The sequence below is a fragment of the Arachis stenosperma genome, chromosome 2 (genome assembly GCF_014773155.1).
Source record: "Arachis stenosperma cultivar V10309 chromosome 2, arast.V10309.gnm1.PFL2, whole genome shotgun sequence".
Taxonomy (NCBI): Eukaryota; Viridiplantae; Streptophyta; class Magnoliopsida; order Fabales; family Fabaceae; genus Arachis; species Arachis stenosperma.
This window is the reverse complement of record NC_080378.1, coordinates 21726520-21739413: the sequence shown is the minus strand read 5'-3', so window position 1 is coordinate 21739413 and position 12894 is coordinate 21726520. Positions and strand designations below refer to the sequence as shown.

At 36.8% G+C, this 12894-nt stretch overlaps 1 pseudogene; it reads right to left on the bottom strand.

The window, feature by feature from the left end:
- The window catches only part of LOC130963735 (uncharacterized), a 50035-nt pseudogene that overhangs the window by 25387 nt on the left and 11754 nt on the right, over positions 1 to 12894 (bottom strand).

The window sequence follows — 12894 nt, the reverse complement described above, 5'->3', positions numbered from 1 at the left end:
TAAGTAATGTATTGTTTGCAATGTAAACTCTTTCAATAGCCATTTTTGGTACCTAAATTTATAACCATCACGTCAGAATTTGATAATCTCCATCAAACAATTATTGGCAAAACATAAAATTGGAGAGAAAGACACTATGAAAGGCCAACACATCAAGGTGAAAATAACACAGCCAGAAGATGTTATACACTCCTAGGGGTAATTCTGGTCCACATTTTATCAAAGAAATTTTTGTTTGGCTAAAGCATCAAAGCAAAGTAACATATCCCTATTTTTGACATCATCAACCAAGAAAAAAGAGAAACAATAGGCAGTTGGAATTCATCCTTCAGCTCTTTGAACGTAATATTTGGCTATGAGATGTGAAAAAAATTAAATAAATACTTTTTGTATTAGAAAAAGAAATTTCATTGAGGAGATAGCATAAAGATGAGGATATGAAATCCACAAATAAATATGAGAGAGTTAGCTAAGACCTACATGGGTACACTATGTAACAATGGATGCAAATCCCTCTTAATATCGGCTAGAGAGGAACATCAACAGCATTAAAAAAAGAATCATTAAGGACCCTTTTATTCCAACCAAATGTACCAAAGAACTTCAAAATGGACTATAAATGATGCAATATTTAAGATAAACAAGTCTGACATACTGATTATAAATATTGTGGAAAGTATTAAATAAACATTTCACCTCTGCTATAAGGATTCTTCGAAATGCATTGGCAAGTGAAGGATCAATACCAATCATATCAAACTCTATGTCATCATCTGTGAGCAGCTTCACTTCAACTTTGAAGTTTTGACTGAAATTATCTAACCGCAAGCTATTATCAACACCTAATGCTGGATAAGCACCAGAATACTGTATGGTATCTGTCTACAAACATCAACATAGGAAAACATAAATAGAAAGCAACCGATAAAAAAGAAAAAGAAAAGAAAATTTAGAACCAGCATATACTTATTACTTAATCACTCAAAAAGTGAAATAAGCTGAAAAAAAAACTACAAGTTTTCATTGAAATTCATTAACACCTATCATACAAACACAGAACACAAATTCCAAAATAATAAAATTACAAACTGGATTTGAGAAAACAATAAGGAAAAAAAGACTAAAATAAAAAATGAACATAGAGATAGCAAGGTTTTACATGCTGAGGAGCATCGTTGTTGCAGTGGACCTGGGTCCTGAGAAGCTCAAGATGTGGAGGGAGTTTTGTTGGCACACTTTTCAAGCTCATTATGTAATCAAGCACTCCATTTTCATGCTTCATTTCTTTATTTTGATTCTCTTGTTCTTCCATCTCGGACATTGACTCGTCTTTGGATGATGACAACATTGCTGAAACTAAATAAATTTATAACTGCATCACATCAAAGTTCATCCACAATAAACACCAGTATCATAACAAGTATCAACTATTCAACATGCAAGATGGCACGTTATCAAGAGCTATTTGGACAAACACACGAAACATCATTCTGTATCTATATATGACATATACAAATGTTCAAAAACAAGAAATCGTACACTGTCAGAACCATTCATCATCATAATCGCCTCCATAGTCTAAGTAAATGTAAAACATAACATGCAGTTAACATCATCAAATCCTAATTAAACTTAATCACCAGTGAACAGCCAACACAAACAGGAAGAAGAAGAAGAAACCCAAATAAGGAGAAACATTAAACAGAGGACGAGATTCTGAAAGGGAAAAGAAAGCAGAGTCAGAGAGCAGAAATGAAGAGAGAAGAACCTATAAGTGTTGTTAAGTCACCGTGGTGCGGTTATTTGTAACCACAGATTAACCCTTGAAATGTACTTGCAGATCTCTCAAGTATTTGCTTGCTCAGTTGGCCCACTAGCACCTTTAAGTTTCTAATAGAGGCTCTAGTTTCCTGCATAACTTGTGCTTCCGTACTTGCCACTTGTTCACTTATTACGGTGATAGCCTTGCATTCCTCTCTTGGATTTGGAATTGTATTACCAGGAAGGCTATTAGTGGTCATCTGATCAATTTCATTAACTTTTGTGGCTAATTGACCCATTTGAATCTCCAGGTTCTTGATGGATTTTAGAGGGTGATGATCAAATTCCAGTTTATATGCCACAAAAACTCTAATTACCCAAAAATAAAAGGATTATATGTCACGTATCCCATTAAATCCAGATAATTAAAATTTAAGAGAATTTGTTTTCAAGCTGTTGTTCAAGTAAAGAGCTTTTCCAAGTTATAGAAGAACTCAAATAAAAAGAGGGTCATACTTCCGTTTCACCCAAATTCATAAAATAAAGAATGAAAACAATTCTTAAATATAAATCAAGATATGAATTAAAATAGAGAAATAATAAAATCAATACATACAATAGATAGAGCTCCTAACCTTAACAATTGAGGTTTAGTTGCTCATAGAAAGGAGAAAATAAGGATTCAGGTAAAATGTACTGAGTTCCAATCTGATGGATCTGAATCCCCTAGGGAAGGAAAGTTTTCCCCTTTTATAACTAATCCTAATAAATTTAAAATCTATCTTTAAAACTAAAATAATATCTTTTCCTATTTTTAAAATTTGAATTTAAATTAGAATTAATTATAGCAATCAGCAAATCTTCAATTGATGGATGGGGACCACTTGGCTTCACTAGGATCCACGCCTAACTTGGGCTTGGCAGCATGAATTGGAGTTTAGTTGAGTGAAGCTTTGCCTAACTTGGGCTTTAGTGCGCCTAACTTGAAGTGGGCAGGACCAATCTCGCGTATTGTTGTTGTGTCTTGCGCGTAACTTGAGAAATCTCAAGTTAGGTGCAACCTTGGCAGCGAGTTCAGAGAAGAAGTATGGACTATCATATACCGTTGGAAAGCTCTCGAAGTTAGTTTTCTAACGCCACTAAAATCATGTCCATTGGACCTCTGTAGGTCGAGTTATTTAGGTTTGAGTGCAGAGAGGTCAGGGTTGACAACATCATTCGCCTTCATCTCTTCTTCTGCAGAAACTCCATCAAATCTAGCTGAATGCTACCTAAAATAAACAGAATTGCACAAGACTCAAAGTAGCATCCATAGTGGCTAAAAGATAATTAATTCTTGATTAAACTCAATAATTTAAATGCAAATTCACTAGGAAAAGATAGGAAAGATGATCACGCATCAAAAAGCCGATTGGGAGAGTAGGAGAAAGAAGAGAAAGCACCCTTGTCGAGTCAGTTATGGTGTTTTGCAACACATGCTGTGGTATTAGGGTTCTTGTAGGGTTTTTGAAGAAAACATCTAGTTTTTTTAATTATATTTTTTTATTTTAAAATGCAAATATTTAAAAATATTTTTTCTTTTCTTGTTTGTTAAAATATCTTTTTCAGTGATATTTTTAAGGACTAAACAAAAAATCAAGGTTGCGAAAATCGGACCGGTCAATAAACAAGTAAAATCATTGGTTTAATAATTTATTGGTTCGACCAGGGTTCAAGTGGTTTAATTAAATATATAAATTTAATAATTTCTAACTTAATAAAATTTAAAATTTCACAATTTTATATAATAAATTATTCATAATTTAATATTAAAAATTCACAACAACTTTAAACATCAAAATTCATAACTAAAAACAACCAAAACACACCTAGTGGGTAAAAAATTAAAAATACATATGGGTATATATAGTAATTAGATTATTATTGTGTGTTTGGCACAGAGAAATTTTTGCGGGGTTTGATCCAAATCTTGTTGCAAAAATGGAGAAAAAGGAAATCATGGACATAATATCAAACAAGGCACTTTCTTTGGCAGATAGTAGGATAATGTGCATCGTAGACAATGCTAAATGTATAACGAAGGCATGTACACATTTTCATTATTATATTCATGTCTATACAATTTTTTTTTATTAATTTCTTAAGCAATTATACTATTTATTTGAAGTTTTGAACCCATAATTGATGTGTTTATGTTAGACATATAAGACTCAAATTATCTTGTGGTAGTAGATGGAGAAAAGATAACTTCATTTCTATAAATAAAATTAAATCACTTAATGTTTACATTTAACATATCTTTATTTTTTCATACTTACATTAACCTCGCAAAATATTTTATCAAAAAGAAGAGAGTTTCAAATTTCATAACATACAATATTAATAATACCATCTAATTTTTACAAATTAAAAAATTACCATATATAATATGATCCAACATTGTAGAATCATGAACAAAATTAATTCAAGCAAACAAAATTAACTCAGCAAACAAATTTGACAGAATCATGAACAAAATTAACTGAAGCAAGCAAAATCCAGTTCACAAAAATCATGAACAAAATTAACCCAGCAAACAAATTTGACAGAATCATGAACAAAATTAACTCTAGCAAACAAAATTAACTCAATAAACAAAATTCAGCTACTCAACAACTCTATTTCAAATAACAGTAAAACACTAAAACCAGCAAAAATGATTCCAAGTCACAGTGCTTACTGCTTACCAGCAGGCAGGTGGAAGGGGAGGGGGAGTGACGGCGACGACAGCGGAGACAGCGAACATAGAGAGAGCGAGCTCGAACAGAGGAGACGGCGACGGCTACGGAGCTTCCACATGACGGCGAGGGAGCTTCTTATGACGGCGACACAGCTTCGTAGGACGGCGACGGAGCTTCTTACGATGGCGACACAGCTCCTGAGATGGCGACGGAGCTTCAACCCGCGATTCGTGTACACGCGACGGGGCTGCGGGATTGTGGCAGCTGCGGTGGCTGAGGTGGCTGCGGGCGGCTGGACTAGGTGGCTAGGATTCTTTTTTGAGTTTATTGTTCTTCCAATTTCAAAATTTCAGAGAGGAGAGGGGTGAGAGTGCGACTGCTGCGTTGGGGCATGGGGGTCATGGGTTTTAGGGTTTTTAAAAAAAGTAAAACGTTGCCGTTTTGAAGAGTAATTGATAAACCTATATTTCACAGTTCATCTTGGGCTTAATTGAGTGGATTTTATCCACTAATCTCACACTTATTCATTGAATTCGCATGTTTTACATTTTCATTCCTGATTCTGTGTTATGATTGAAAACATGCTTCTTTGGCCTTAAATTTGCTAATTTTAATCCTCTCTTATTACCATTCGATGCCTTGATATGTGTGTTAAGTGATTTCAGGGTTTATAGGGCAGGAAAGGCTTAGAGGATGGAAAGGAAGCATGCAAAATTGGAAGGAATACAAGAAATTGAAGGAATTGCTAATGCTGTCAGCCCTGACCTCTTTGCACTCAATCGATCATAACTTGAGCTATAGAGATCCAAATGAAGCGGTTCTAGTTGCGTTGGAAAGCTAACATCTAGGGCTTCGAAATGATATAAAATTTGACATATTTTCCTGGCGTTTAAGGACGCGCACGTGTGCATCATATGTACACATGGATCGTGCGAAAGTTCAGCGTATCAGAAATTGCTGGGGGTGATTTCTGGGCTGTTTTTGGCCCAATTTTAAGCCCGAAAAATACAGATTAGAGGCTAGGAGTGGAGCAGAATTGGGGATTCAATCATTATTCACAATTTAGATTTTAGATGTAGTTTCTAGAGAGAGATGCTCCTCTCTCGAGGTTTTAGGGTTTATCTTAGTTTTAGATTTGTTTCTTCTCAAATCCAGGTTCAATGTTCCTTTAATTTAGTTTCTCTTCTACATTCTACTATTCTAGCACTCTAGTTATCTAGTTGTCATTGTGATTTCCTTATTTTGCTAATTTGGTTTATGAATTCTTCATGTTAGATTCAATTTCCCTTTTAATGCAATTTGAAGTATTTCATGTTTATTGTTTCTCTCTTCATCTATTTGCAATTGGTTGTTTAGATTTAATATTCTCTTATTAATTTTCTATACTTTTATTTTGTACCTACCAAGTGTTTGATAAAATTCTTGGAAGGATGTTAGGGTAGATTTTATGTTCTTGGCTTGGTAAGGTAACTTAGAAATTCTTGAGTTACTAATGTCCAAGTAATTGATGATTGGAGCCATTAACTCTAGTTCTCACTAATTGAATTGGTGGAGAGCTAGGACTTATGGACTTGGATTGATATAGCTCATTTAATTTTCCTTTATTACTAGTTAGAGGATTATTTAATGGGATTGATCCTTGCCCATTCTCATGTTGTGGTTAGTGATAAGGATAGAGATCATTGACCACCAAACCTTGCCAAGACCGTTTTATCATTTAAATCCCCTTGCAATTTACTTTTCTTGTTTCCCTTCTCAAAAATCCCAAAAATATACTTTTCCATAACCAATAGTAACACACTTCCCTGCAATTCCTTGAGAGACGACCCGAGGTTTAAATACTTCGGTTATTAGTTTTATTAGGGGTTTGTACTTGATTGTGACAATCAAATTTTTGTATGAAAGGATTCTTTGTTGGTTTAGAAACTATACTCGCAACGAGAATTTATTGTGAAATTCTTTACCACACAAAAATCCGTTCATCAAAATGGCGCCGTTGCCGGAGAAATGCAAACGTGTGCCTTATTATTGGTTATTGTAAATAGTTGCTTTTTACTTGTTTGTTAGTTTTTGTTAGTTTTAGGACTTATTTCATTAGTTTTTGTTTTATTTGCTACTATGAATTCTCACAACTTTGGCTATGAGTTTGGTTCTAATTTTGTTGTAGGAAATGGAGATTACATTGCTAACATGCATAAAGGATGGGACAATCAAAGGTGGGAGGAGCCTCAAGCTTACGGACAACCTTCATGGCACCAACCTCCACCAACATACTATGACCAAGCGCCCATCGATAAACCCATATTTTATGATATATATTGTGCTCAATTCAAGAGATTTATTCAAACCTTCACCCACTTATTCATGTAAATTGCATGGTTTTACTTTTCCTTCCTTATTATGTGATATATGTGAAATACATGTTTCCTATGATTTAAAATTATTTATTTTAATTACCCTTTATTACCATTCGATGTCGTGATTTGTGTGTTAAGTAGTTTCAGATATTCTAAAGGCAGGAATGACTTAAAGGATGGAAAGGAAACATACAAAGATGGAAGGAAAGCACAAAATGGAGTTTTTGAAGAAACTGGCATCGACGCGAACGCATGGACGACGCGGCCGCATACCCAGCGCAGAAAGGCAGCGACGCGTGACTGACACGGACGCGCGCCTTAAGCAGAACACAGATGACACGGACGCATGACCGAAGCAAACGTGTGACAAGGAAAACTCTAGATGACGCGACCACGTGACCCACACAGACGCGTGACAGACGTCACGCACCAGAAATTACAGAAAACGCTCCCAGCGATTTCTGAAGCCCTTTTTGGCCCAGATCCAAGTCCAGAAAGCACAGATTAGAGGTTATAAAGTGGGGGAATGCATCCATTCATAAGGAGGTCTTCAATTATTCACTTTTCATAGTTTAGATGTAGTTTTTAGAGAGAGAGGTTCTCTCCTCTCTCTCAGGTTTTAGGATTAGGATTTCTTATTATTTCAAGTTAGTATTCCAACTCTTTATCAGGTTCAATGTTCCTTTTTTAATTACTTTGTCAATTTAATTTATGAACTCTTCCATGTTACATATGATTCTCTTAATAAATGTTATTTGAGGTATTTCAGTTTATGATTGCTTTCTTTCATTTATATTGCTGTTGCTTCCAATCTGAAGACATTTTTATTCGAGTAAGTTTACTTTTCCCCTTTTGGCCTTGGTTAAGTAATTGGTAATTCATGAGTTGTCAAACTCAACGTGATCGATAACTGTTGTTTTTGCTAATTGAATTAAACTCCAATAACTCTAGTTCTTTCTTAGGAATTGACTAGGACCTGAGGATCAAACTAATTAGTCACTTGACCTTCCTTTGCTTTAGTAAAGGCTAACTAAGTGGGATTAAAATTCAATTCTCATCACCATTAATAAGGATAACTAGGATAGGACTTCCAATTTCTCATATCTTGCCAAGAGTTTATTTTACAGTTATTTATTCATTTTAATTGTCATTTAAATTACTCTCTCTCCTTACCTTCAAAACTCCGGTTTACAAAACTCATAACCAATAATAAGAACATACCTCCCTGCAGTTTCTTGAGAAGACAACCCGAGGTTTAAATATTTCGGTTATCAATTTATTCAGGGGTTTCTTACTTGTGATAACCAAAACGTTTGTAAGAAAGGACTTTTGTTGGTTTAGAAGCTATACTTGCAACAGGAATTTATTCTGAATTCTAGACCACGCAAAAGTCTCTCTCTTCACCCATCCAAGAGACATACCAAGATAATGGCTATGGTGAGCATCAACAACCACCACCATATGCCTATGAACCCCCTCCTCAACATAATTTTGAACCACCATACTCACAAGTCCCTTACCACCAAACTCCCCCATATGACCCTAATCCTTACCCACCATACCAAGAGCATTATGAGCCATACTTAGAACCACCCCCATTCCAACATAATTACTCCCAAGAACCACCACCTCAATATACACCATCTCCACACCCTTATCAAGAAGAACCATCTCCATATTATGAGCCTTTTCTCCCAACAAATGAACCCTCCTATCCACCCCAAGCTCCCATAGGTGATACCTTTAGTGTTATTCGCCAATGGCAAAGAGAGCTTCCAACCACACTTATCTCTACTCTCATTGGTCTCACCTCTAAAATCCAAAATCTTATATCCCGCATGGACCAGCCCTCTACCTCCACTATTCAACCCTCAAGCTTTAGTGCACCACCACCCTCTGTGTAAGAATACCCATATCCATCAATCCAAGAGCAACATGATCCTAATGGTACTACTGACCCGGAACAATAGCGAAGAGATCGTCTTAGGGACGTAATGGATCAGTTTCACGCACACATACTTCAAGAGAAGCAAGAGGAGGCCCAAAAGGTGGAGGTAGGAGAGACCCTTGAAGATGAAGTAGTTGACGAATTAGTGAAGGTTGAACAAGAGGGAAGCTCCATCATTGAAGACAACCCTACACTAAGTGACATCAAGGAGGAGTTTGATTTTATATTAGAGCAAGTGGAGAAGGCCAAAATTATCAAAGAAGAGGAAGTGGTTGAAGACTTAGAAGATGCGGAACCTCCATGGGAAAGACAAGTCATAGAGCCTCCTTCCACGACGTTTGAAATTGATGTTGAGGAGGGTGTACAACCTCCAAGGCATATCATGGTTGAAGACTTTGAAGAAGTTGATCAAGAGATGGAGATTAAAGAGAAAGGAGGCACAACCTCCCATGCCCTTGGTAAGCAATGATGAAGAGATTGAATTGGAAGAAAGCAACCAAGAGGAAGAGGTTGAAATTTAAGAAACCTGCAAAGAGGTAGAAGTTGTCAAGAAAGAACACAAGGGAGTGGAGCTTGCAAGATCATTAGAAACACCTCTCCCAAAGCCATCACCATCCAATACAACATTCAAGTGGGTAAAATTCTTATCCTTAACCTTTACTTTCCCACTTGAATATGGTTTACTTGAGACGGATGGTCAATTTCGAGCTCTTTGTGGCTTTAAGAGTAAAGGGGAGATGGTTGGTGGTAGGCATTGTCAGGCAAGGTTCGATATGGTTGCATGCTCCAAATTGAAGTGCAAGGATTGGTGTAGAGCTCAATTGAATGGGTCTAGGAAGGTGTTTGGACGCTTCAATAAGAAATCATCCTGCTTACCACCCAAGTGGAGAAATGATGATCAACAAGAAGACGGGTGTAAAAGCAAGGTTTAGGACCCCGGAATTCATTCCAACAATAAACACTCTTGGGAACTTGTCACTTGCTTTAACTTGCTTGAAGGTTGTATGCACCTAGTTTGGGACCTCGGAGGCTATTGGAATTACAAACATTGGTGGGGATTCAAGGATCAGTAGAAGCACAAGCCACCATGACAAGGAGCTCACCAAATGTCCAACTTAAGGACAATAACTAAAAGTGCTATGTGGGAGACAACCCACCATGATATGATCGTTCCTTTTCTTTCTTAGTTTTATTTTGTTTTAATTTTATCAGTGTCATGCATACATTTTGCATCATCACTTGCATTCTGCATATAAAAAAGAGGCATTCGACGCGCAAGCGCCTAGTACGCGTACGCGTCCTCTATGAATACGAAATATGGTGGATTGAATAGAGAATGGCGCGGGAGCTTGGTGAGAAACGTGCTTTAGGCACAATCAAGCCCACGCGTACGCCTACCGTACGCGTGCGCATCGTTTCCACTTTTGGCGACCCACGCGTACGCGTCTATGGCGCGTCTGTGTGGATGAGAAAATCGGCGTAAATCTGTGTTTGACCAGAGAGTTGTGCTGATCTGGGGCTGGTACTGTGCTAGAGGCACATATTCACTCACGCGTACGCGTCCCTGACGTGTGCACGTCCATTTTAACACTTGCCCATACACGCGTGCAACGTTGACCCCAGCGCGCAACGAACAGAGAGTTGTGCGTGCGCGAGGCTAGACTCGCGCGACTGGCACAACCTGAGGCACGCGTCCGCGCACTGGAAGCTTACGTGTCCCTTCATCCTATCGTGCCCCACGCGTCCGCGCGCTGCACGCATGCGCGTCGCATGCGCCGCATCACTAAACCAGCGCGCCGCCCAGATTTCAAACCCTCCTCCCAAATCCTAATTCTCTCTCAATCCTAATTCTTTCTTCTCACGTTCTTCTCATCCTTATTCTCTTTCATTCCCTTTTACGTACTGCATTTGCATACTTTCCTTCATTGCATTTTAATTTTATTCATATTTTTATCTCCTTTTCTAATTTCTTCTTTTACCATTGGTGTTAAATGTTCTTATTCAACTATTGCATCTTTTCTTGAATTATTTTGGTGCTTCATGACTTGTTTTAAACTATTAGGTGTTATTAATTATAAGTCAATGCTAATTTTTATAATACTTGTATCCTATTTGCATTGATATGCACTTCTATTATCTTTCATTACCCACACTCTCTCCCCATTATTGCAATTTTTGCACTATTCATATGCCATTTGCTTCTACTGTTTTCTCACTTGCATGTTGTAGCTACCATGTAGTTGAGATCCTCATTATTTGGCATCAACCCACCCATTTTCTATTTGTTTTCCTATCTTTGTTTCTGGGTTACTTTTCTTCCTTTTTCTCTTCTTTCAGGATGGCCACCGAGAAGGGTAAGGGAAAGCTTCTCAATGGGGCAACCAACAAGTCCATCTGTACAACCTTGGGTGAAAAGCATCAGTTGTAGCAACCCGTCCACTTGCACATCTCAGCATGCACCGAGGACGGTACAATCTTTAAGTGCGGGGAGGTCGATACCGATCTCCGTGGGTTAGTTACTTTTCTGTCTCAACACCAATGTTTATATTTTCTTTGTTAAATTAGTTGCTGCATTTGCATGTTTGTTTGATTTCATGCATATTTTACCACTGCTTGGTTGAAGTGATGAACTCTTTTCCAAGAAATTATTTTATAGCATTTCACTAATTTGAATTAAATTTTTGTTAAACTTGTTTGAGAAAATTTTATTTTGGAACATGGTTTAGAGCTCGAACACACAAAACCAGTGAGATTTTGAGCCTATTCGATTGGTTGCATTTTATCAACCAATATTTTGTTTTGGTGTGTGTTGTTCTCTCTATAATTGTGATCTTTGCCTTGCTTAATTCTATATTTCCACTATTTGGTGTATGCATACACTTACATGATTGAGGCCTTCTTTCACTGAGCTTACATACCCATATGGCCTTTACCTTTTCATTATCCTTTGCAAATCAAAGTTGAGCCTATTTTACCCATTTGTTCTTTACTTTAGCTCATCACTAACTCTAAGCAGAAAATAATAATGTCCCTAATTTGAATCCTTGGTTAGCTTAGACTAGTGAGAGTGCTCACGAATTAAGTGTGGGGAAATTGGGATTGAAAATATTCGGTTTGAGAATTGGGTGTTGTATATTCTTGTGAAAATGTGCAAAACAATAGTTGAGCACATATTATTGCATTCAATAATTTAATCATATACATTGAGAAAAACAAAAGAAAAAAAAAGGGAAAAAGAAAAGAAAAAGAGCAAATAATAACAAGGGGACAAAATGCCCCAAAGTATATGGTGATAGCAATGCATATATGCTGTACTCAAAATTGGAATGCATGAATATGTGGTAAACACAGTTAATGGGCAGTTGGATTTTGCATTGTAATTATATGGATTGTCTTAGGTTAGGTGGTAAGTTTAGGTTAATCAAGGATTCAGATTTTAGTCCACTTGACCAAATACAATCCTACCTTGACCCTAACCCCATTACAACCCTTAAAAGACCTCTTGATATGTGTATTTGTGCATCAAATTATTTGTTGATTGGTAGAAGAAGAGCAAGCCTTAGAGAGCAAGATTAGTAGAGAATTTAGAGAATCGACCCTTAAACACTTGAGTGATTAGAGTGTATACACTTCCGGTGAGGGTTCGATGCTCAATTCTTCGTTCCCGGCTTTCATGAGCTATCTTCTTCTTGCAAGTCTATTTGTACTTCATTTTTATTATTTGAATTAGTGAAATCCAATTCATATTTGTTCTTGAAAAGGTTTATCTATTTTTAACCAAGTAGGTGAAAGCATTTCACATTTAGTTGCATTCATATAGATAGGTTGCATTTCATATATTCTACCATTCTTCTTCATTCTCTTATAGGTTCTCTTGAGCTTAGCATGAGGGCATGCTAATGTTTAAGTGTGGGGAGATTGATGAACCTCTATTTTACGATTTATCTTGTGCTTAATTGAGTGGATTTTATCCACTAATCTCACACTTATTCATTGAATTCGCATGTTTTACATTTTCATTCCTGATTCTGTGCTATGATTGAAAACATGCTTCTTTGGCCTTAAATTTGCTAATTTTAATCCTCTCTTATTACCATTCGATGCCTTG